We start from the raw sequence: 25461 nt of genomic DNA on the forward strand, positions 1-25461 counted from the left end.
ATATATATATATATATATATATATATATATATATATATATATATGAGAACCATCACAGAATACATACATGCATGAACCATCACAGAATACATACTTGCATGAGCCATCACTGAATAAATCAGTAGTAGGCAAGTTTGCAGGGAGCAGAAGGATATTAAAGAGACTACACAAGGAAGATGAGAATGGGGTCACTCATTTCTTACCCCAGGCTCTTTGCATTGCCTTCCTTCCGGAGACTGAGATGCAAAGCTAGGCCAACAATGCCTTGCTGTTCCCACAGGGCTGGTAAAGGGCATATTAAAGGTGCCCTGCTGTTTGTTGGTTGGCTGGCTACTCTAGTTTCAGAGCTATGAAGAGCCTGGAAACACATTCTATCTCCCTCTCATTTCCTGTCTAACTCCCAGGTTTATTCTTCACTTATGTATCTGTATTTAAGAAATGTTGTCACCTACATTGCCACAAAACTAAGTTTGCTAAGGACTTCAGGACAGATTCAAAATCAATGCTTAATGTCCTGTGGATATCACACTGTGGAACTTACTCAATAAAAATTCAGTTTCCTCATAAGCATTGTTGTTCTACCAACACATACCTCTAGTTAATTATAACTGGTACTGTACATGGCCTTTCTCCCAAATGTCTGTTTTATTCTGGGATTAAAGATAAAGGAGATTTTTGAAGGCCAAAAATATATCCTTTAAAAATCATATGTAATTCAACCCCTAAGTATAATACCATAAAAACACAACCTTAATAATACTGTAAAATATAACATCAAAATCTCCTCGGGGGCAGATCAACACACTATAATGTTGTATTTTCTCCATTGTATCACACTGATCTCAGTAGATAATCATTTCCTAGCTATTTAATAACACCATGGAACTGGTAATTTGATGTTAAACATATCAGCAGGGACACTTGATGTCACATGCAGCTAAGAGGGAGGCCCTTTCAGTGAACCTATGGCCTTCTGTATCCATGAATAAGAATGTTCATTGTGTTCCTCAGTCATGCTGAGGCACACTGTTTACTGAAAGAAGTTTAATTGTGATCCCAAAGTCTGTCGATAAATTAAATTTGTAAGTGAATGGGTTTCTACACAATGGGTCTTTTTTCTTTCCCCTTGTATTCACAGTAACAAAACTGAAATAAGTGATGGGTGATGCCTGAGAAAATTATGGCAAAAGATGTCTAGCAAACAGTGCAATGGTTGCTGATAGTGACTGTCCTGGTTCACCCCCGCTGCTGCTTTGATAAAACCCTGAAAAACAACAACTTGTAGAGGAAGATGATTTCATCTTACACTTTTATAAACACATTTATCCTTATACTTATTTCTTATTTACTGATGGTTATGTATGTTTATCGTATGCATAATGTTAGCTGAAATCATTTATGTTAATCTTTAATGAACATAGGGAAAATAGCACTGTCTTAATGGTGATACTTCAAATATTCAAAGTTTGAAAAATCAGTGTCGTATAATAAAGATTCTATGCAGTAATATGTTATTAAATTAAATGTTTGTGTTGAGGATCTATGCTGGAAAAACTGAAAAACTAAGTGGTCATTTTGATACCTTTTATATCCTTTGGGAGGACACTGAAATTATTTTTATTGTTTTTCTATATGAAGTTTGAGGTTGCTTGATATGTAACAATAAATGACAATGTGAAGATCAAAATTTTCAGTACAAATATTTTCACAGACCAGCCAAGAAGGTACTCTACCAGGAAATAGAATCCTTCAGGATCTTGAGAAATAGGGAATGTAAATTATAGAATTTAAAGAATTGTGATACTTATACACTTGATTTTAGAAAATGATAAATGTTCAGTGTAGAGGACATAAGAAATTCAGAAGAGTGTCCAAATGGATTGTTTTAAAATTTACATTTGGACAATGTTAATAAATAATAAGGAAGTCAAGAAATATACAGCATGTTATAAAGTGGGAATGTGATGGTTGGCTACATGAACTTCCTTGGAAAACAAAGTAAAAGCAGTTCCAATGGCTGATTTCTGCACTGGTTCATTTTTGTGCTTGTTTTTTTTTTTTTTTTTTTTTTTTTTTGCTAGTGCTTATTCTTTGGATTGTTTATCTGATTTTTCATTTCCTTCTTCGTTTTTTGAGGCAGCATTTAGTTCTGCCTCTTTCCATCCATCTTGTGCTCTTCCTCTGGAATGATGGGATTGTAGGATGGACTCATTCTCCTTCAGCGCCATGAACCACTCCTGTAGTAATGCAGGCAACACTGTCTTTGTCAGTATATACCAAATATTCGTATATTAGGTTGTTTTTCTGATGCTGTGATGAAATACTACCAAAAATAATGTGGGAAGGAAAAGGTTTAGTTTGGCTTACATCTCCCATCACAGTCCATCATGGAGTAAATCCAGCAGGAACTCAAGGCTAGGAGCTGGAGGCAGAAGTTGAAGCAGAGGCTACAGAGGAACATTGCCTCTGCCTACTCAGCTAATGTTCTTGACAACCCATGACTTACTCAGGGCTGGCACAGCCCCAGTGTGCTTGGTCCCCATATCAATTGTTAGTCAGGAAAATACCCTCACAAGCATACCCACAGGCCAATGATGGGGGCAATTCCTCAGTTGAGGTTTTATCTTCCCGGGTAATTCTGGCTTGTGTCAAATTGACTAGCATAGAACACATGGCAGTTGCTTTAAGAATTCTTTTGACATATTTTATGTTTGATAGACTCACAGACAGCCTATTCTGTTTATGGAGAAGTTTCATTCTTAGAAATTACACTTAACTGACTTTTGTTGTTAAATAAATAGCTTCCATATTCCTAATTTCTATCAGGGAAATTAAAGTCAAAAGAATAACAAATGAAGTAAGTATGAAAAAAATTTCTTCAGGGCTTTCTTTACCCTCTTTATTTTTATAATACTGACACATAATGGAACGTTGGCTTTCTATGTGGGATGCTGTTGTTTCATTTCTGCTGACTTCTAAACAAAACACTGCAACCAAAAGGATACATAACAGGCTGACCTGGCTACTACTTGGCCCCAACGTATTATAAATCTGCAATATATTTCCTCTGAGAAACAAATTCCCCACTATTTCTTTATATATATATATATAAAATGAATTTCACTTCAGCCATGGCAGAGAGCTGAGGAAATATAACTTGACAAAGCTGGGTTCAGCTAATGAGAGGTGAGGGAGCTGAGAGCTTTTCCCAGGAATGAGGGTTTTCATTACAGCTTTTGGGAGGCAGGAAGCATTGGAGAGAGGGATTAAATAGCAGGGGAAAGAGAGGGCATGATTAGATTTCGCCTTTGAAGAGATATATTAGAAAATACGCTGTCAGAGTCTGACAGTTACCTTCAGCTTTCTCGGTTACAGCAATATTGTTCTCCAAAATAAGACTGTTTGGGGAAGCATTTTTCATATCGGGCTTTTCAGTTTGAGCAAAATAATGGAGCAAGTTGTTGGCATTATTTGTTAATAAAAATGAGACACGAATGTGATATTTTTATTAGAATGGTCATTCTCATATTTTGCTACTGTGATGTCAGTTCCTGCCTCTCTAAATGTGATACTTTATATTACTGAAGGCAGCAAAGAAGTGTGCACACATCACTCTGACTAGCACTAGCAGTATGATCTCTGAGCAGCATCACGCTGTGAGCAGGAAACTCGGCATACATCTACAATGCTAACTGTCAACTCTTGATGAAGTCTTGTTACCTGTTGCCAAGGACTTAAATGGGAAGCTTTAACTACCTGAATTTTTCTGCATGTATTAAAACTACTCATTAATAATATAAAAATTTACCATATAAAATCAAGCTTAACAAAGATAACTAAATGGAAAGCATTCTCAAAATTGCTATGTATGAATTTTGTTCTCCTTTTTGTGTCAATGAGGTTTTAGTAAAGATAGAGCTCATGTGTACTTCTCATTTCACAGATATTCTTACTTCTAACATTTCCATAATGGTGGTTATCACTCTGAAAGTGGCTACATTGTATAATATTGTCAAAATACAAATTTTAAGTAAGAATGAAGAAAAAAGTATCAAAATGAAATTTCATAGCAACATTTAATTTAATAGTATCAATAGCAACATTTGATTTGACTATAACTTCATTTAATAGCAACATTTGATATAACTTCATTTAAACCCTTAAGAAATTTTGTGATTTAAATACTGAAAACACTTTACAGGATGGCTATGTTGAAATTTTATAGAGGAATCTGAATCTAGAAACATGGCTACTCTGATAACATCCAAGGACTTTCCAGGTCTGTGTGATCTGGCTGGAATGTAGATAACCTCTTAGTAAACATAGTTAATCCTTAACAATGTAAGTAAAGTGAGTTTATGGAAGGAGGTATCCATGTTTGAAAGTGACATCTAAATTAGTGGCAGGCAAAGTGATGAATCAGAGAAAAATTTGACAGAATAAGTCAGAGACATCATATGCCCAACTCTCAGGAGATTAGCACAGGAAAGAGAATGTATTTATAGCAGAGCAGGGAGAGAGAGTCAGTCAGAAGGGAATCAGTTCAGTGAATGCAGTGCAGTGGAGTTTCAGGTCAGCAGAAGCAGGTGAAGCCAGAGAACAAGAAAGAGACAGAAGATTAGAACAGATTGCCAGAGTTAGTTGGAGGCCAAGCAAAACAATTCAGTGAGAAGCTGAGAGAAGCCAGATTGAATCAGTCAGCTTGGAAAGGAATTTGAGCCAGAATAGTTAAGTTGAACAAGCTAAAGTTCAGAAATAACTAGAAACTGTGAGTTTATTCATCAGTAACCCTCTGAGATGACAATTACATCAGGCAAATAAAAGTGACTTATTACAAAATGTGAGTAAGATTTACATATTTCTTTTTCTGTTTATTCTTCTAGGTATATCTTCATAAACAATTAAAGAAATTTAAATCTAAGTTAAAACATTTGAGCTTAAATTTTATGCATACATGATGATTTTAAGTATAATATAGAATTTTGTTTCTAATCAACACCAATTAGCAATGTCCAGATTTACCTACCTGCTACAGTACATGAGAAACTTATTTTTCAAAAATCTGTAAATAAAGAAAAAAATCAATAAACATCTGAGAGAAGGGAAACTATGTACTATATTCAAATTTATAAATATATTTTCACTTAGTATTGGTGAACAATGGCAAGCATCAGAGGAAGCATGAGGTAATGAAGAACAGCCAACTGCAGACTGCTCACCAGTCTTAGCCTGAGCACTGCTCCCGATCTGCTGAATGAGTCATAAAAGCAAAGCTGGAGAAGATTTAACTGTATTCAAGTTACTAAACTGAATCCTACACAAGAGCTCAAAACCAATTCTAGGAATATGAAATTACCCCATACCCTATAGGAGAGGGAACAGTTACAAAGCCTACAAAAGTAGGAGAAAATCTACCTAGGTCCAACACAGGTGTTAGAGTGACAAAAGAGCTCATAATTGTCATTGTTACCCACCTGCTTAAAATGTTTTAAAAAATAGAAAATATTTTAAAATCTCACAGTAATATTTAAAGTAAAAACAAATGGAATATAAAAGAGATGAAGTAGAAGAACTTAACATAGAAAATAAATGAAAATTCTAAAGTCTATTTTGAAATGATTCAATTAATAAAACTTGAGCCTAACGTATCATTAGTAGGGAGGAATATGGATAGAATCAACATGCATTCAAATCATAATGGCACAGCTAAGAATAATCATGGTGATATTAATTTGAAATTGTGGGATGGTAATGCAATACTTAAAACACCGATACTTTTCTGGAATAATAGAATGGATATCTGGGTACCCACTAAATGTGCGGATGAGAACCTTCTTGCTGAGAAAGTGTCAACATAGATATGTTTACCAGTGGATTATACCAAGTGAGAAAAGAAGTTACAAATGAGACTATACATGAATATTGACAAAATTAATGATTTTTTTCACGTTTCACAACTGTGAAATTATTCTGATATGAAAAGATTAATTTGTATCACCTAAAAATAAAATAACACAAAGAGTTTGAAACTTGCCGTGCTGTGAGAATCTCTATCTACATTTTATTAATTTCTATGTTTTTTAACTTAGTGTAGAGGGGAACATTTTTAAAATTCCCAGATCTCTTAACTGCTTTAGGTGAGCCCAATATGTCCTTGTTCCAATGGGTAGCAACCTATACAACAGACTCCAGAGCTGAAATTCTGTCTAGCATCTGAATAACTCCTATTCCCCCACTCTACACCTGCACAGCCAGTGGATACTGTGAACCTGACTGCTTTAGCCAAGAGTTAACAACGGTTATTGACAGATCTTCCTCCTGTGCTATCATTCTACCCAATTAGGAGCATCTTGAAGTCTCTGTAAGCACAGAATCAAAGTTTATCTGCTTCCCTGAATATGGAAGAAGTTGTTGCCTTAACATGGCAACATGGCAGCTCTCCTCCTTCCATGGGTTCATGGTGGTACTCATGAATGGTTGCTGTCACACATGACAATAAAGAGAGTGACCTCACTTCTACATCTGAGTTTATTAAAAATAGACTGTGCCATTAGCTATAAATATTTTTTCTTGATTTGTGCTTTTTAGATTGATATCTGGGCAAACCAAGCAATTAAAAACTTCAGTCCCTAGAACAAAGGTTTCTTAGCTATGAGAGTGTAAGAAATGAGGTGGAGAAACCACAACCATCTATCTAGGTTCTCCTGAGGTCTGCGGTGATCTCATATTCATTTGCATGGGTAATGCTTTATGACATTGTGTTTGTGAATGGAGTATGGTAGTATTTTAAATGCTTGCATTTCAGAGACTTGATAGGGCAGATTTGAAATTGTTAATTCATAGAAAGGGACTCTGTAAAGCAATGTGGAAAAACTAGATCCAGGAACACACCATGATAGGATTCTCTGATGAGAAAGCAGAAGTTCTGGGGTATCCAGAAGTCCTCAATCCTAGCCATCCCAACTTTCCCTTCTATAATTATTACCTCTCCAGAGTTTTTTAAACCAGAGTTATCACTTCTCTTTTGTTCTTAAATGGGTTCCCAAACGTTAGGCATTAGAAACTTAACCCCTCCAAATGTGTATGCTGCTGGTGTATGGGGATGGCATTTTAGAATTATTAGGATTAACTGGATCCTGAGAGTAGAATTCTAACGATAGGATTGGATCTGTATGGGAAAGCAGAAGAAAGTAAACTCAACCCATGGAATCCCTCCTCCTACACTTTCCATGCTCTCAATGTAACTAGAGTTCCACATCCTAATGTCCTTTGGATCTTGGACTTCTTGGCTTCTAAACTCATAAGAAATAACTTTATTTCCACTATAAGTGACACAATCTTTATGACTATACTGTAACAACAGGCTGCATGCCTTCTGTTTTCTTTTAATACTTCCTAAGATCATCTCCATAGTCTTTCAGTTTCCCATTTAAGCCCAAAGGACAGATGAAATAGTCATATCAGTAGAGTAGTCTCCAGTTGAAACACTTTTAGAAAATGGTCTTGTTCTAGGCTAGCTTAGGAACAGTGCTCATTGCTAGGGTGTGGATTCTTACTTTATGTCTTATCCCTGGGTCCTTTTATGACACAAAAGTGCCAGCCCTGGAGAAAACTCTGTTTTATTCATGTTGTTCAGGGCCAGGGAGTAAATGAGAATGCCAGGTACGTAACAGTTCCTCGAAGGTGAAAGCATTAGTTATGTCCCCAAGAAACCTTGTGAAAATGGTAAATGAGGTCTCTAAAATAGGCTAATGGTTTGCATGAGAAGCTCTTAGATGATGCTAATGCTTGTTATCACTCGGTAAGAAGAAAAGGGCTCTGAAGAAAGCTAACACCCAAAAGTGAAGCTTAGTACTGAGGCGGTAGATTTCATGAGGACAGGACACAGGCTTCAAGGTCAGAGCAAGAATTAGGACACAGGCTTCAAGGTCAGAGCAAGAATGTCTCTGAGTTCAGAGGACAACTGCTCTTCTCACAGGAACAACTATCTGAATGTTTGATGTGTTCACAAGTTTGCTTCAACAGGAACATGAACAGACAATAATGTAAATTCCCATTAATCTACTTGATATCCATAATGTGGCTGTTGTTCTTTTAAAAAAATAAAATAAGAAAACAATGTTACCAAAATATACCTCCTCATACAAATTAATGGTGATGGTTTAGAGTAAATATTTTCTAAGGTATTTACAGATTTATTTGTCAGTTATACATGAAACTAATAAAATTTTGGTTGACCTTATTGTTAGGAGTTTAACTGCACCGCTGTAACTGAAACATAACAAAATGTGAACATATCATAATGAATGAATTTTAGAAGCTGAATTGTCAAAGAACCCATCACTAGGTTCTATGATTAAACCTTCAAGTGGAGATTCTGACAAACCACTTTTTAAAGGGGTAGCTTCACCGATGGGGCAGTGTGTCTCTCAACTCACATCAGAGGAGTGTTTTCTTACATTAGCTGACAGTGAACACAGAGACCTTACACTGGCCAACTGAAGAAAATAAAAAATCATGACGTGCTCAGCCCTAAGTAGGACATCTAAATCAAACCACTATTATCAAGGCTCATAGATCTTTACTAAAAACAAGGAGGACACACTTTAAGAGTCAGTTACCCATATGAACACACAGCGCTTATGAGAGTGCGTGTAAGACCTGCTTCAGATCACACCAGACAAAATTGTGGCCCAAAGTGGATGGGGACGTAGATATAATATCCCACTAGCTCAGAAGCTATCCAGATATGATAGCTGCTGGGAAATGTAGTCAGTATTCTTTAGTGGTATTAACGTTGGTAGGTTGGCAATACTCCAGGCTGGTCCCACTTCCAAAACTAGTTGAGTAACCAACTAGACAGAATGGAAGGAAAAAGAAAACTTGAAGTTGGGTGAGTAGGAGAATAAAAGTGGAGTGGGTAGGAATGGGAGGAATTTGAGAAAATGAACAAATTTGTCTACTGTGTGTAAAGAAGGAAAGGGCAGAGAACAGAAGTGGTCAGAGAGCTTTGGTTTTAAGTTCACTGACTTCCAGTCTAACCTGTGAGATCCTCTGCCCTCTTTTGGTTGCTGCCTTTCCTGTGGTGTCTATGGGCACTGTTTATTACAAACACTAGAACTCAGCTTCTCTATGTCCCCAATGTGGCCTAAAGACAAAGAACACCAGTCCTCCAGCAATTTCCCAGACCTTTAGTCCCTGATCAGTAAGGCTGCATTCACCATCTTGGACTGAGTAGCTACTGGAATCGTGGCTTCTCTAGTGTAAAGCCAGTAATTGCTGACTACCCAGACAGGTTGTGCAACCCAACACAATGACTCCTCTATTATTGTCTAAATTCACTGTATCTGTTGTGTTAACCTACAGATACCAGTCTAAAAGGATGCTAACTGCCCTGTGTACAGACTAAGGTACCATCCACTACAGCGCTACTGAAGAAGAACTGAACACAGAGCAGAGTCTTGAAATTCAGTAAGTATTCCAAAATGATTTCCTTAGTATCAGTGAACCACCCCATATTATTGTGCAGAGTTCTAGAAACCATAATGCAAATTACAAAAGCTATACCAAACTATTGGAAATCGCTGTATTTTATCCTTGTTATCACAGACTCAGTAATCATCACAGAAGATATTATTCAGCCAAAATATTTGCAGAGATTTTTTTATTGCATATCATCAAAAGATAAAGTTGTAAGGAAATGTCCATAAATATTATTTACAATCATTAAATCATGATCACAGGCATAAGACACTCATTACATAATTTGGAAGCATGCTAACTGTATGTATTTGCATGTCACTTGCTGGGAGGAAAGATGGACAGGAAGACATATACTCATGAAAATTTATCTAATGTGGCATGCAAATCAGTGAACATTTCAAAAGGAACAAAATGTTGTAACATCAGTAGAATCATTTTGTACCTGCTTTGTGAAGGCAAAGACAGAAAGTGGTGGAGAGTGAGAATGATGGGAGAGGAGAGAGTGGAGGGAAGGAGAGTGGACATGAAGAAAGGGGGAAGATAGGAACAGAAGGAGAGAGGGACAAAGACAGACATGAAGAAAGCATGGGAAATGATGAGGGAGAAAGGAGGGAAGGATGGTTGGAGGCAGGACGGAGGGAAAGAGGTTTCCAATTCCAAGTTGTCTTCTAACGTATAAAATGATCTTGGGCAAAGGTGTCTAAGCCCATTAAAGCTGTTTACTTCTCTGGAGGTTGGAATACAAATAGTACTTTTATAAATATCAGATGCTACAATACTTGTGCTTTAAATTTTCATTTTTTTGAATGTGATCATTTAATGTATTAAATCATGACCGACTGTGGCCAATTTATTCAGGCCAAGTTTGCCATCTGTGTTTTTCTTCACACAATTCTAAACAAGGGCTGCCTAGCCCATAGAGGAAAGCTTGTTAAAGGCACAGCATTAATAAAATGCTGCATATGGAAACCAAGTCTTTAATAACGTTTTTAGCCTCCTCATCCCACCTTAGAGAATCCCTTTTTAATTTTCCCTCGGTCACCACGGAAATCACAAATCTTTAAGATGCCCTGCCTGGGGGCTTCATCCCAGTGACATCTCCCTGGCAATGGTGACAGATTCTGTTCATTGGTTGTTAGATGAGTGTCTCTGCTTTGTTGACCAGGAAGCCAGAAAACACATAGCAATTAAAAAGATGTACAGTCTAATATATTCCAATTAGAGAGGGTCGCCCACATCCACCAGTGGGTATTCACAAATCACCAACTAACCCTTTCAGATCTAGGACTGTCTTGTGTGGTTCCTTCTGCTTCTGAATACCATAGTAAAAAAGGAAATTACAGGGACACAAAGGGCTGGCTTTCAATTTAGCTTTCTTTGCTTTTTTCTTAATATCTTGGCTATTTTCACATTAAAGGTATAGTGTTCATTAAAGCATAATTTGAAGTAGTCTCTTTGAGGTTAGGAAGTATTTTTATTTTACAGATGGCAAAGCAATGGATGAAATTATAACTATCAACTCAATGTTATTAGAATAAAGTTGGCAATAAGAAAAAATAAATAAAATGATATTTTTAAGTACACTTGTTTTGTCTAGAAAAGAGAAGGGAATAAGGAGTGGATATGGCTGAGACATATTGTATACATATATGAAATTTCAAGGAATAAATTAAAATTGATTTTAAAAATCAAAAATAAAAGGTCCATTAAAATGGTGCAGTAACTTGAAATCACATGTTCTTCTGTGAAGTGGAAGAAAGGACCAGTGCCAGTGGCAACATGAAGTAGGCAGAGCCAGCACACAAAATGAAGATGTCTTCCTGGCAGATTTAAGTTGATGCAGCCAAATCAGAATCTTTGTTCTTTTGTTTCAGTCAAATATTTTATCTCAGAAGCTTAGTGAACACTACTACTATCCTAGTCAGCAAGAAACTTAAATTGACAATCCCCTAATCTCATCCCCAGCCTTACAGCAGAGCGGCAGCTGAAGTCTACCCTCCCCCTATGCTCCCACATCCAGTAGATAATGCAGATATTCTCTTTGAACATTCCTCCTCACATAGACCTTACTTTCAGGGCTCAAGACCAGCAAGAACTCCCTGGGAACCTGCTTGCCGTGCCAGCCAGAGAATCAAGTAGGCCAGGCAAACAGGTAGACTAGCTCCATAGCTCCACTCTCCCTTCTTACTCCAAGTCCAACTCTCCAATCTCATTCTTAGCTCAGTGGCAGATCACCTGTTGTGGCCTCTCCTCACTCAGTGCCCCCATTTCCAGGGACTAAGCAGCCCCTGCTGGCATACTCTGATTTTCTCCTTTCTGTTGACCTCCTCAGCCCCTTCTTAACACCTCCCAGACCATACTCATTCCTAAGTATCAGCTCCCAACACCTAGAAATATATTATACTAAGATTACCCAGTAGGCATACCCTGTAAGAACCCAGAAGCATTCCCTATCAGGCAACCCACAGCCTTCGCACTCGCCTAAGAACCAGAGAGCAACATAAAACAAGGAACAAAAACCAACCCAACAAAAAAAGACTAGATATCAGCCTCTAGAATTATAGTCATCCCAAACCTACATGCTTACATAGAATAGTAGAAACATAAACAAAACCAGTCAGCACAATATGTGCTTCCTGAATCCCAGTAACCCAACTAAAGTAGGCTCTGGGAAATGCTAGAAAACTGAAACTCAAGTCAAGGACTTTAACATGGACTATGTAAATATGATAGAGGTTGGTAAAGATAAAGTGAAAACTGGAAGGAAATGAAAAAATAATTTGATACCCAAAAATAGAAGTAGAAATAATAAAGAAAACTGAGGGAAATCTGGAAATGAAAAATATATAGGAACTCAAAGAGGAATCACAGAGGCAAACTTTATCACGAGAATAAAATTAATGGAAGAGAGAATCTAAGGCATTAAAAATAAGACAGAAGTAATGGGTGTGTATACATTACCGTCAAATAAATTGAAGTGAAATAAAGAAAGAAAAATCAGAAATGAAGCTTCCAGGGAATCTGGGACACTCTGAAAAGACCAAATATATAAATAATTTTGAACAAAAATCATACAACAAAAAAATTTGCAACATAAAGAAGGAGGTACTTCCCAAGGAGCTGAAGGGGTCTGCAAACCCATAGGTGGAACAACAATATGAACTAACCAGTACCTACAGAGCTCGTGTCTCTAGCTGCATATGTAGCAGAAGATGGCCTAGTCAGCCATCATTGGGAAGAGAGGCCCCTTGGTCTTGCAAACTATACATGCCCCAGTACAGGGCACAAAAAAAAAAAGGAATCAACAAAGACTGCTCATTGATGACTCACAACACCAATGGGATAAATTTTCCTGATAAAAAGATAAAAACTAACAGAATGGTTGTGAAAATAGGATCCATTCTTCTACTATTTCCAAAAAATGTACCGTGGCATCAAGGAAAGACATCACCTTGGGGTGAAAAAAAGAATAAAAGATATTCTAAGCAAATGGATGTGAGAAAAAAGCTGCTATAGCCATTTTAATATCTGATAAAATAGATTTCAAATCAAAACTAAACAGAGGAGAAAGAGGTCACTACTTACTTATCAAAGGAAAAATCTACCACGAGCACATTGCAATTCTTGACAGCTATGCAGTAAAACCAAAGGAACCCAAGACCATAAACGAAACACACTACAGGACGAATCCCATACTGATCCTCACACACAGAGAGTAGATTTCAAGACTGATTGATTGCCACCAATAGATAGGGCATAAAGACAAAAATCTAATCAGAGGAATGCTGGAGTTAACTGACATCATAAACCAAATGGACCTAAAACATAGTTATATAACACATCCAAACAAAAAACGTTTCTTCTCAGCAGCTCATGGAACTTTCTGCAAAACTGACCACAAAGTCCTATACAAAGCAAGTCTCAACTGATACAAGAACCTTGAAATAAAACCCTGTTTCTTATCAGGCCACCATGGATTAAAGCTAGACTTGAACAACGGAGACAACAGAAAGCTTACAAATGCATGGAAACTGAACAATTCTCTATTCAATGAAAAGTGGAATAAGACAGACAGACAGAAAAAAAAAACAAACTCAAGACTTTCTAGAATCAATTGAAGATGAAAACCTGGCATACCCAGACTTCTAGGACATGATGAAGGCAGCACTAAGTGCCTACATTGAGAGAGAGAGAGAGAGAGAGAGAGAGAGAGAGAGAGAGAGAGAGAGATTATACTAGCAACTCAACAGCATACTTGAAAGCCATAGAACAAACAGAAGAAAGCACACTCAAAAGGAGTAGATGGCAAGAAATAATCAAACTCACAATTAAAATCAATAAATAGAAACAAACACAATAATACAATGCAAAGAATTAATGAAACAAAGATTCACTTCTTTGAGAAAAACAGTAATATTGATGATTTCTTAGCCAAATTTACTAAAATGCAAACAGAGAAGATCCAATTTAACAAAATTATAGATGAAAATGGAGACATAACAAAAAGACACCATGGAAATCTAAAGAATTATAAGGACATACTTTAAAATTCTGTGCTCCATCGAATTGGAAAATCTAAAAGGACAGATAATTTTCCTGATACATACCATCCACCAAAGTTAAATCAAGATCATATAGGCAACTTAAACAGACGAATAATGCCTAGTGAAATAGAAGAAGTAATTAAATGCCTCCCATTCACAAAGTACCAGGGCCAAATAGTTTTAGCAGAGAATTTTATCAGACTTTCAAAGAAGAATTAATGCCAATACTCTATGTTATTTGAAGATTTGTGTTTTTGTTCAAAAATCAAAACAGAAGGAGCCCTGGAAAATTCATTTTATGAGGCCACAGTTACCCTGATAACTAAACAACATAAATATGCAAAGAAAGAATGACAGTCAAATTTCCCTTATGAACATAGATGCAAAATTACTCAATAAAATATCTGCAAACCAAATTCAAGAACATACCCAAAACATCATGTACTATGATCAATTAGGCACAAAAATAGACACACTTATAATGAAATCAAATTGAAAACCCTAGACAGAAATCCACATACCTATAGACAGCTTAATTTTGGTAAATAAGCAAGTCATACACACTGAGGGAAAAATAAACTAACGAAAAGAAGAACAAAACAGCATCTTTAACAAAGGGTTTGGTCAAATGGATGACTGAATGTAGAGGAATCCAAATAGATCATTACATATCATCTTACACAAAACTAAAAATTTCAATGAATGACCAAAAACATCAAGATAGAGCCAGATACACTGAATCAGATAGACGAGAAACTAGGGAATAGCCTTGAACTCGTTGACATAGGAAAATACTTTGTACCAACTATACATCTGATAGTAGGATAATATCAAAAGTTAAGCACTAAGACAACAAATAACCCAATTTTAAAAATGGGGACCAGATATAAATAGAGAATTCTTAAAAGAGGAAAAACAACTGAGAAACATTTAAAGAAATCTTCAACATCTCTAGTCATCAGGAAATGCAATTCAAACCTTCTTTTATACCTCATTTAACACTTGTCAGAATGACCATAATAGATACAACAAGTAACAGCTCATGCTGGTGAGACTAGGGAGCGGGGGAGCTCCCCTCCATTGCTGGTGGGAGTACAAACTGGTACAGCGACTCTGAAAACATGTGTGGCTGTTTCTCTGGAAGAAGGAAGCTATACCATTTTGGGACATATACCCAAAGGATACCTCATCCTACTACAGAGACAGTTGCTCATTCGTCTTCATGATAGTCAGAGACTGAAACAACCTAGATGTCCTTCAACGTATGAATTTTAATGTTGTACATTTATAGAGTGGAGTATTTTCCTCCATTGAGGAAAAAAATGAAATCACAAAATTTTTAGGTAAATGGATGAAACTCTGAAAAATCATCTAAGGTGAGGTGATCCAGACCCAGAGAGACAAATATGAATTCATGTATGTGGATGTCAGCTGTTAAGCAATGACTACTGTACCAGCTATGCTTATATCAACTCGGCATCAGCAAGGGTGGTTACCTGAAGAAGGGAGTAAGAGTCACCAAGGTGATTCTGAAAGCACAAAGAGGTCCTGAAGAGCAGTGAAAAGAGAGCTCAGGAGAGGCTATCAGTGAAAGTACTACCCAGTTGCAGCATTTGCAGATGCTACACCAGCATTCTGGAAATGACAGCATAGGATGACCACCAAAGACAGGAGACGGTATGAAGTGGATCGTAACAGAGCTTAGGAGACAACCTGTGTGTGCTGCAGAGTGCAGAACCAGAGAAGAGACCTAAGTAAGCCCTTTGGAGGATCCCAGAAGACTGTGAGTAGATCCCAGGATCCCAGACATTGGTTACTGAGATATTTACAGCTGGACTTTGGTTTTGCTTTGATATGATTGTGACTAGGCCCTGGTTCTTTTCTCATGAAGAAAAATAAAATATTTTTTATTTTTTATTTTACAGACAGCCACAGTTGAGATGCTTTGAATTTTAAGACTTTTGATTTGAAAAGAGACTGTTTTAAAGAGACTGAATTTTTAAAGTCTGTGACTTAAAGTTTTGGAATGTTAATGTTGTAATATTTATATTATATGTATGTGATCTTGGGGAAGAACAGAAAAGGAAAGGTTACAGCTTAAGAGTGAAATATTCCTGTGTCAAGTTGACAAGGGGTCAATTGTTCTGGATGGTTCTTTGTCAACTTGACACAAGCTAGAGTTATTTGAAAGATGGGAGCTTAGTTAATGCCTCCAGAAGATTTGGCTATAGGGCATCTTCTTATGTAGTGATTGATAGAGAAGGGTCCAGCCCATTGTAGGTGGTACCATCCCTGGGCTGATTTCTTGAGTTATATAATAAAGCAGGTTGAATAATCAGTGGAGAATAATACTGTAAGCAGCACCCCTCTATGACCTCTGCATTAGCTCCTTCTCCTGGGTTTCTGCCCTGTTTGAGCTGTTGTTCAGCCTGACCTCCTATGATAATGAACAGTGATGTGGAAGTGTAAGGCAAACCCTTTCCTCCTCAAGTTCCTTTGGTTATGGTGCTTATCACATTAGAAACCTGAGATAAGACAACCAACAGCAACATGTTCTGTGTTTTCCCAACTAATGGTTGGAACATGTTCTGTGTTTTCCCACTGACCCTAATGGTTGGAACATGTTCTGTGTTTTCCCACTGACCCTAATGGTTGGCAGGGGCAGGTTCTCCTTCAAGCACTTGCCACTGTATAACAATCTTTAGAGACCATAAACAAGGCCATGTGGCTCCCTCAGTAAAAATAATTTGTAGCAGGCCTTAAATGGGTACTATACTCTTGGTTCACAGTTGACTGTGCAAAGCAAGGGATGGTAAAGAGAAGGTGTCCCGTAAGAATTCCACACATCTCTTCTAAGGGTTGATGCTTCCTCTCATCCTTCCAGCTTTCTGCTGCTATTAAGAACTACATTTTGTCACTGGAACTACAGGCTAAGGGGTCCAGCAAAGCGCTACCTCCTCTCTTCCTAGAGTTAGTTGGGAGGAACTCTGTTTCCTGGCAACATGAGGAAGATCCACTTTGCCACTGATACCACTGTAAGCACAGGCCTCAGCGTTGTGGACAGGAAGACTGTGGGCTCACAGCCAGCTTCAGCAAGGACGGTTTGTACTACTTGAGACCTTATCTCAAAAATAAATAGAAAAAAGTCAGAAGTGCCACAGTAAAAACAAAACAAAAACAAACAAAAAATAACATTTTGACCATTAACATCATAGCGGAAAACAAACAAAGGAAAAACAAAAACGGGAAAAATGATGAAAGTCTGGCATGGGTTCCCAATGGACTCAAAGCACCTATAATAGCAACTTATAAAGTGATGGGTATTTCTCATTTGGAATAATGAAAAATTCATTTTAGAACTAAAGAAACACTACTTGGCAGAATGAAAGAGTGGCTTGCTTTGCCTGTCATTTGGAGGTGTATAAACCTAGTTCCAGTTTAGAATTATCCATTTAGTTTCTTGATTCTCCTTTCTTTTCCCTTAGCCTAATAGCTGAAAGGCAAGAACAGTACCCTCTAGAGGAGTCATAAAGTTCAAGTTTGCCCCAAAGTGACAGCTGCAGGATATCTGCTTGTTCCTATAGCCTCAACAGTGATGCCTGTGTGCTAGTTCAAAGTGTTATGGATGGAATCTGACATTGACTCGGATTCATTCTCTGGTTTCTTCATTACAAGGTAGGAATCCAGAATCTGAACAGACTAACTTATTGAAAAGCTTTTAGTGGTTGAGGTGATGCAGTTATTTTAGGCAAAATATGTTCCCCTTCAGTTGTTCAGCAAAGGCTGCTCCCTGGTTGGCTGTTGACTGCTGGTAACTCTTAAATCCTACAGTCTTCCTTCAAGTCTATATTCAAACACCAGGGGCCTTCTGTGACCCTTCAAAGCTCTTTACTTCTACAACCATCCAACAAAATCTCTCTTGATAGAGACTGAACTCGTATAGTCAGCACGCACGGAGGTAATCTGAAACTAAACTGAGCAAAGGCTGAAACCATCCTTGCTAGGTCCCTTCATAGGACATTGATCTTCAATCTGGATTGATGCTTTCATGACCAAGCAGAGCCCAGGAATCTTGGTTGGCCATGTTAGAATTCTGCATCCTGTGTAGTATAAGACTTCAAGGAGCCCAAACTATGTTGAGAATGAAGAGGAGAGCAGGCAGCTGTCGTTTTAGGAATTTGTGGTTAAATGAGTGAAACTGAAGTTCAGGTGTAAGCTGAGGGAGTTTGTTATTGTCACTGGGTGAGAAATGAGCTCCCAAGAGTATGGGGTATGACTTCATTCAAAGGCTCTATCACTGTGACCTTGGTAGAGGCTGCCACTCAGGTTCTCAATACAAGCATTTCCTTCCTCAAGTTCCTTTTCCTAGTGTCTGCTGTGAATGGATGCTGCCCAGAGGATGACTAAGCAGCAAGAGGGTAGACAGAATTCCACAAAACTACTCTCAGGCTGGAGTTTCCTGACCACATTTCCTTATTTGATACCTTGACAGTGTATGGTACAGATTCCCCATCTATATCCCATCCACACTATGCATTTAAATTTATAATTATGTCAGTGTATTAATATGTTGTCTATCACAGCTGGTCCTGGAGTTTACATCTACTTTGACAATATTGGTCTTTTGAGTCTTTTAGACTCACTATCTTACTCAGAACCAAATACATACTGACTTTAAATAATTACAAAGATCAGCCATAGCTTTCCTACTATAACTTAATTATCTTTCAATGCCTTGAGCATTGAAAAATAATATGTCTAAAAATAAGATAAAGTCACAAACGGTTAAGTATGGAATCCCCACATATGAACACACACATTTAGGTAAAAGATATCCTTTGTGCACCTATGTATCGTCCATTGGAAACTGAGTCAGGTCACATCAATCTATCCTTTATACCCTGTATATCTCTCTGTTTGCTCACTATTGAAGTCCAGACTACCAACTGTATAGGGGAAGGAAGAAAGTTAAAATTTAAGAAGAATGAAAAGGAGCTCAAGAATTTGTGTTTGTTTTATTTAAATATCCATGCCTGAGCCCCACTCTTCACCTCCTAAAGTCAATACATGTTATTCTTTATTAACCAGAGACCAAAACTCAGACCACTAAGTCCTCACGACCCTTAACTGACAAGGCAACCCTGGATTCCACAAATACTGCCAGTCCTACTGAAACTGTCTGAGGGAGACGCATTACAGATTTGGACAGCATTGTTGAGATTGCTCACTTGATAGTAACATACTTACCAAACTAGCACAAATACCTGAATTTGAGTCACAGAACCCATGTAAAAGCTGAGCCCATGTAATATGTACATGAAATCTCAGTGATGTGGGGGTAGAGACTGGGGGATGCTAGTCAACTTAGCCCCACAAAGAGATCCTAGCTCAGAAAATAAGGAAGATAGACTGTGAGAAATGGAAGCTAAGGTTTACCTCTGGACTCTACACATGCCCACATGAGCATACACACACACACACACACACACACACACGCACACGCACACACACACACACACATTTTTTTAAATGTCAAACCTTATTTTTAATGATGGTTCTTAAGTGCTTTAATCTCCCTTGTAACCCACCACCCACCAGAAGTAGTGGGAAAGAAAGGATGGGGAGGAGGAAGTAGACATGTTCAGAAAGGTTCTTTGGAGCAACTCCCACCTGTGTGGAAATTGGCAATTCAGTTCACAGGTTGGCACTGGCAGCTGTACCCACTTGAAAACACTTCATGGATACACCAACAGTCCAGTTTGGTAGTCTAATTAGCAGCAGTGATGACTGGACCTAGCAGATACAGGCAGTCCTCAGCCTTGGCTCAAGTCAGCATGAAGGACGAACAGGAACACCAGGAGAAGCTTTTGGCTGTGCCTCTCTCAGGGAAGCACAGATCAGTGAAGATGAGAGACACACTGGTCTTGCCTCAGCACATGCATCCAATCATCCTGAGTCCATGTAAGTGGCAAAAGACTGCAGCAGACCACCAGAAGTTTTTGGTGCATTTCTCTCTATGGAGTTCCAACAAATGCAGCTCAATTATGCAGTGTAGGGCAGATCAATACACATGTGTTGTTAGCAAAGAATCCTTCATGTGTTCGTTCACACGCTTGCTTTAACAGAACATTCTCTCTCCCCTGTCTGCTTCAGCAAAACGTTCCTTCATGAGTCGGCCTTAGCCTTTCACACCTGTGTCCACTTTAATAAAATGTTCCTTCACATGTTTGCCCCAGCAAAACACCATCCAACTGACTTTCCAAAGAACCTTTAAGTTTCTACTTTAGGCCTGGCTTACAGTTTCAGAGGTTTAGTACATTACCATCATGGCAGGAAACATGGCATCAGGCAAGCAGACATGGTGCTAGAGTATCAGAGAGTTCCATATCATGATCCACAGGCAGCAGAAGGAGACTGTGCCACACTGGGCATAGCTCAAGCATTGGAGACCTCACAGTTTCCACCACCAGTGACACACTTCCAGTGATACTCCACCAGTGTCACACTTCCTCCAACAAGATCATACCTTCTAATAGTTCCCCTTTCTATGGACTAATCATTCAAACACATGAGTCTATTGGGGCCATACCCATTCAAACTACTGTAGTACATAAACTATAAAGAAACTAGACTTAAATCAGTGTTGAGAAAAGGATTGGAAAAAACGTAGTTTCATTTCTCTTGTGATTGCAGAGTCCTGGCTTCCATCACTTACTACAGTACCAACCCTTAATTTTTTTTCTCTTTACACGTTCCTTCTGACGATCTAAAACACTTGCTTATATGAGTTACTTTATTATGTTTTAAGATTAAGGTGTTCTTTTAAAAATAATTTTATTTGCTTACATTTCAAGTGATAGTCCCTTCCTGGCTACCCCTCCAAAAACCCCCATCTCATTCCCCTTCTCCCCTCTTCCCTTTGTCCCTGTGAGGGTGCTCCTCCACCCATTCACACACACCCCCACCTCACCCTCTAGCATCCCTCTACATTGGGATGTCAAGCCTCCCTCTATTCCCATTCATGTCTGCTGAGGCCATCCTTTGCTACATATTTATCTGGAGTCCTGGCTCCCTCCATGTATATTCTTTGTTTGGTGGTTTAGTCCCTGTGAGCACTGGGTGGTCCTGTTATTTGATCTTGTTCTTCTTATGGAGTTGCAATCCCCTTCAGCTCCTTCAGTCCTTCCTCTAGCTCTTCCATTGGGGTCCCCCTGCTCAGTCTGATGGTTGGCTGCATACACACAACTTTTGAGTATTTCATGTGTGTGTGTGTGTGTAAGCATGTTTAACAAGTATGTCCTAAGTAAAATTCAAAAATGAGTTTTGATGGCTAAGAAGGTATCAACTGTTGAAAATTTCAAGGCCAAGACAGACATTTTTTCTAGGGATTATCTGATTCAGATTTAGAACTATGATTATTTAGATTTAAAATAAGGAAGGCCTTATTTCTGGGTTCATTTTGAGCGTATGTTGCTTCCTTGATTGCAGTTCAAATACACTTAAGCTTCACACAGATTTATAAAGCAACTAACATCTTTATGTCGAGCACAGATTTCACCCTTCATTATTTTTACATGTCTACCAGATGAATTTTTGTCTTAGAAAGTGTCACACAGTAACTATGGAATACACTCTTCACTGCACATCTATAAATTAATGTTTCTTGCTTTGATTAGGAAGGCTCAAGCTTCTATTTCTCTGCTACCTTTTCCAGGTAAATCTGTTGGAGTGACACTTATAAGAACTTGAAGAGCCTTTGTCTTGATGGTTAAATCTTACAAATTTTGAGAAAAATTAAATCTCCCAAGCAGAAACCAACTGGAAGCGGGAGCTTCTCAGGTCTTCTTGCTTCTTCCCCAGCAACACTGGTATAACGTGTGCGATAGATGGATAATCAAGGCCTTTATGCATGCTTTGGTTCTACTGTGTCCCTCTAACAAACCCTGCCTCGGATTCTCTAAAGTTTAGACTTTGTTCAGCTTCATTTCCTTTCCATGGCTTTACTGGGCTATCCTCCAGTATTTCCTTCTTATAGGAGGGAAAGGCAGTTGCCATTCCAACAGAGAGACTGGATCTCATGGTTTCTTGTACCTCTTAAAATATTTTCACTTCTTTATCCATCCCTTAATTTTGTTAAGATTCTTTAGAACTAATGATTTTGCTCTTATCAAATGCTCAGAGCTCTGTACTGAATGTGGTTAAGCCTATAATCTGACTAGCACCTTGTTCATGTTATGTTCCATTTGCCTGGTTCACCCTCTGTGTGGTAGAAGATTTGAGTTCAAGGGCATGCTCAAAAACAACCATCAGGTAACTTCTAAGGATCAACATTATATTGGAAACACACAGATCCTGACACAAGCCTTTCTAGGTGCTATGTAAATGGCCTTCATGAAACACATTGGTTCTTGCAGCTAATGCAGTCTCTGTTTTGTACATTTTGAAAGCAAACAAGAGAGCAGTGACCCTGGCTCTAGACTGACAGCTGAAACAGAGGTCATCCACATTGTGTTCTGTTTTCCAAAACTTCATTTATTTTGATATTTGCATTTTCTGGGTTAGAGTGGAATACTTCTTGCTAAATTAGGAACTGACAATCTAATTACTGGTGATTGATATACTTTGTTTGTCGGAGTCAAGGCTGGAACATGAAGCGCTCACCTTTACTCTGATTTGCATTTGTCATAATCAAAATAACACATATATAGAATAGAGGTAAATTAGTATCATTGGATTCAGTAATAGTGGAAAAATCTTAAGTCAGGCAAAATTCTATAAAGTAAGTACTAAACCACCTCATTCTTCATTGTAGGATTGGACCCCATAGGCTACATGGTTCATTTGAAATTGCTATGCAGATCTAAATATGACATATTCTGCTTTAATGAGCAACCCTTTAAAAACAAATCATTGTGCGTCTGTATTTAATACTCAGTGTAAAAACTAAGGAAAATGTCCATTGTTCATTTTGTCCAAATTGTACAACATGGTCTGTGCAGATATAGTATTCTAGACGTCAGTACTTCCAAGTATCTGCATACCTACAAACACCCTTCACAAAAGTGCCGTTTTCAAGGTTAATCTGCCTTTCCTATCAGAAGTCCAGGTGGACAGGAATGGTATTGCCATAGGAATTGGTACACTGGTTGGTATTGTGTCTGTGTCACTAGTCAGACAAACATACCAGTTATCCATAGGTATGAGGTTCAAATCTACTACTAAAATGTTCATAATCATTGAACTGTACTTGCAGATCCCACTGTAAGGATTAAATAAAATAGGGGTATGTAGGAGTCACCTATAATATCTACTGTGCAGGGGACACCTTCATTGCTATAGTGATTATCACTTTTGATGGCTTCCTTAACCCCTGACTCCATGGCTTATGGCTTCTTTTAAAGGAATTGTATCTCATTTCACACACACACACACACACACACACACACATACACACACACTATATTTTAAAATTGCCAAGTTGATTTTTTAAAGATTTGTCTTAGTTTTAATATTCTCTATGTGTATATACACATGACGGTTAGTGCCCAGAGAGCCCACAAGAGCCAAACTTCTTATACTGGGTATTGAGTTTTAGGTAGTTATGAGCCAACCAGCGTGGGGTTTGGGAAACAAACTCAGGTCCTCTGAAATAGCAGTACTCATCCTTAACCACTGAGCCAACCCAGCCCATGACAGGAAATTAAAATATATATGAGAAAGTAGCCTGGCAAAACAGACTTGGGAAATGACATAGGAACACATCTTTGTAGTTCAACCTTGGAAGGATATACCTGGTAAACACAGCTACTTGAAGTTCTTAGTTGCAGACAACAAATTCTCAAGCCAATATGCCTCAAGATGAACTCAGTGACTTCTTACCCACATATCCAGAGGATCAGAGTCCATGAGTGTCATGGTGGGAAGCATGGCATGGTGCTGGAACAGAAGCTGTGAGCTCACATCGTAATCCACATGCATCAGTCAGAAAGAGCTAACTGGGAATGGCATTGGCTTTTGAAACCTCCAGCTCCCCTTCGACATATGACCTCCAACAAGGCCATACCTTCTGATCCTTCTGAAAAAGTTCCACCAACTGGGAATCAAGCATTCAAACCCATGAGCCTGTGGGGCCATTCCCATGCAAACCACCACACATGTCAAATACAAAGAATTTACTAATGAATCACAAACTGTCTTTACTATTTTCTGTGTGCCAGGGGGAACTCTTTTCTATAGCACAAAGTTTGGCACGAAGGTGTTCAAGCAGACAGCACACACACATAAGCACTAAATTTATACAGTGTATGTAACCATAGTTGCAAGGTCTCTCTCCATGTCTCAGTTGTCCCTTTGCAATGGGATGAGAATAGGCCCAACTGGGGTCATATATGAGAATTAAACCAGGATGTACAATGCTGCTCTGGGACACAGTGCCTGTTCTTTATGCATAGCAAAGTGAATTCTAAGGTGGGAAAAGAAACTCCAATAAATTCAGGGGAAATGGTAAAATAGGAAAGAGATCCAGAATTTAATTAATTTTTCCACGTTTTTAGTTATGCGTAATTTTTTTTTTTTGGTAATTTTCTGTATAAGTTTTGAGTTGATGCTTTAAATTCACTCACATGTTTGTTAATTTGTAAATTAATGTCCAATTATCTGAAATATCTTTAAATATTGAACAGCTGAGCTTCCTAACTTCATTTTTTTTCCTTTTCACACAACCTGGGTATTTTAACCCCTGCTTTTAAATTAGTGCATCTGTATCTGTAGATTGTCTTGAAGATATGACATAATATCAGCATTTACCATTTGTAAAGATTAACTTTCTGCACTCTTTTAAATAGTTGGACCATTTCAGAGTTTTGCTTATTAGATATCCTACATGCTTTGTTAGACTGAGCCTACATATTTCATTTTGGAAGTTACTTGTACAAATGGCATTGAATCTTTAACTTTTACGTACTCTTTGCCAGGTAATAGTAAAATTATAGATTTTTCTATGTTAGTATTCTGTTCTGAAATTTTATAGTGCTTTTGTTATTCAGAATTTCAATGTTGACTGTCATACCATAACTAAATAAAAATTTTCATTCTTTTATTTCCTATTCAGTTATGTAATCGTAAGTAACAGCAGAGGTCTTCAAAAGTCTTCAACGTGATTTTTTTCATTCATTTTGTCTTGTTATGCATAAAATATCTAAAGCTGGTTGATTTATAAAAACACCATTTAGCCTTGTCTTTGGAGGATCCATTTGGGTGTGTTGTAGGATACTCTGTGGGTGGGTGTCTGTGTGTGTTGTATTGGAGTGTCTTCAGTGAGAAATCTTTAGCTCATGGCAGGAGGAATTTAGAAGGAGGAAGAGCCAGCTGCTTGCTGCTGTACCATCCTGCTCTGTTTTAACACAGGCTGTCCATGAGACATCATGGTCTCCTT

Source organism: Mus pahari, chromosome 4, assembly GCF_900095145.1.
Source record: "Mus pahari chromosome 4, PAHARI_EIJ_v1.1, whole genome shotgun sequence".
In the NCBI taxonomy this organism is placed as follows: Eukaryota; Metazoa; Chordata; class Mammalia; order Rodentia; family Muridae; genus Mus; species Mus pahari.